Raw genomic sequence first — 2,505 nt, forward strand, 5'->3', positions numbered from 1 at the left:
TGAGATGTTAGGGATTTTAAGAGATCTTATATTGTATATATGTATCTAGTAGCGTCGGATAGATATACGAAAACTTGTTGTTCGACCAATCTCTCGGAGAAAGAGAGGTCACTCCTCTCTGTATATGTTCATGACGATCTTGTGTAATTAATGGTTCTTTCATTTGCTTACTAGCTAGCTAGCGTGTCGAGTTCTCTCTATATGTATATAGTAGCTAGCATCGACCAAGCACGGAGAAAGAGAGGACACTTCTCTGTATTAGCTAGCTAACACAATATATGAAACCCCTAAATTAACCCTCCAAAACCCCCTAACCCCCCTTCAAAAAAAACCCCAGCTCCTGCCAGCTGCTGATGCATGGACACCTTTTGGTCCCGGTTGGTGTTACCAACTGGGACTAAAGGTCCTCCTGCCTGGGTGCCCCGCAGCGGCCACGTGGACCCCCTTCTATCCCGATTCGAAAGCGAACCAGGACTAAAGATTTTGGGCTTTAGTCCCAACCTTTTAGTCCCGGTTCCAGAACCGGGGGTAAAGGGCCTATGGAACTGGGACAAATGGGCTGTTTTCTACCAGTGAAGGTAAAAATTGATCCAACGACATAATGATACCAAGCCTCATTATCAATGGCATATTTTCTAATCTTATTAATCTTCAAGTGCATTGAATCCATCTTCAAGCGCATTGCATTCATCTTCATCTTGTGATCATCGACAACATCGACAACATACAACTCCAATTTCATCTTCTCTTCTTAAATTATTTTAACATTTTCTTTTAAATACTCATTTCATTTTTCAACTAAATTTAATTTCTCGACAAGAGGGTTGGTTGCAATTTCCGGTTCACATACCTCCTAGATAAAAATATCTCTATGTCAACTTGATGGCCATAATTGTCATAAATGTGAAATGCAACAAATAGTTATAAAAGAGAATTTACCACATCCGAATCATAAAGCGGGCGAGGGCCGACGGGGACGGATATCAAGACCGTGTCACTATGTACAACAAACAATCATACAAAGTAAGAAAATTATACAAGTAACTATATAAATCATACAATCATACAAGTAACTATACAAATCAAGTACAACATAAAAAATTGAATACCTAATAATAATCTGGATCGTTGGGTTCAATAAATGCTCCGAGATCAATAACTGCATCATCATCATCACTATCATGAATGAAGTGCTCATCGGGTTCAGCGGCATCAACATGTGGAAGGCCACCTTTACGTAATCAGTTAAGCATTGACAAGTCATCTGCAGTAGTAACCTCTTCTTGTTCAGGCTCTTCTTGTTCCGGCTCAGGGGTGATGTCGGGTTCACCGTCGCTGTCTACTTCAATGTTCTAGTGTGAAGTAGAGCGTTTCTTGAATCGTTTTTTGAAAGACGTGTTTCTTGGAAGAATTCACCTTCATATGTGTCTGGGTTAATGTGAGGTTCATAATCCTATGCATTGGGGGGAGGAGGTCTAACACGTGGCGGCACTTCATAAACAACATCCCAACCATTCAGATTTGGATCAGTTTGGCAGGCCCACGGTAGATAGAAAACTTGAGTCGTCTGTTAATGGAGGCGGTGCACAGTTTTTGACAACTCTACCTTTCATGAAGTTCTTCTTGTCTTTCCTGAACTTATGGCGAGGATCCAGGAACTATTTATGCAAGTCGAAGGAAGAAAACATGCGACCCGCCTACAGCCAATGAAACTCAAGAGCTGCCTTGCATGTGGGGCACGAGAACCTTCCATGCACACACCATCCAACGAATAGCGCATATGCCGGCAAGTCATGCGTCGAGTACATGTACCAGACACACATTATGAAGTTCTGTTTGTTAAAGGCGTCGTATGTCTTGAACCCATTATCCCAAGCTTCTTGCAATTCGTCCTTAAGAGGCTGCATGTACACAGTCATATTCTTCCCAGATAGTTCGGCCCTGGAATTATCAATGTCAGAAAAATGTTCTTTCTTTGCATAATCTGTCCAGGGGAGGGGGGGAGATTGAGTGGAAAGACAAATACGGGCCAATAATTGTATTGGGTTACTGTCAGACCGAACACACTGAACCCATTCTGCTGATGCCGACTCAAGGATGCCTTGGATCTGCCACCTTTTCCGCATATAATGCATCGAAGCGTTTCCACGCTTCACCATCCGATGTGTGTACCATCATCAGATTCCCGTCTGCATCTAGTTCGGTTCTTTTGCCCTCTTTGTGCCATGTCATCTGTCTGGCCGTCTCTTCAACCATGAAAAGACATTGAAGCCTTGGTACGATTGGCATATAACGAAGAACATTAACCGGGATTTTGGTCTGCATCTTCTCACCCATACCGTTGTCTACCACAATATACCTCGAAGACTTGCAAATGGGAAAATATTTCAAGTCCGCATACTCAAGCCTAAATAAGGCACATCCTTTCTCACAGGCATGTATCTTCTCATAGGGAATCTTAAGAGCACGGAGGATTTTGTCTGACTGGTACAGGTTTGCAGGCAG

Source organism: Triticum dicoccoides, chromosome 6B, assembly GCF_002162155.2.
Source record: "Triticum dicoccoides isolate Atlit2015 ecotype Zavitan chromosome 6B, WEW_v2.0, whole genome shotgun sequence".
Lineage (NCBI taxonomy): Eukaryota > Viridiplantae > Streptophyta > Magnoliopsida > Poales > Poaceae > Triticum > Triticum dicoccoides.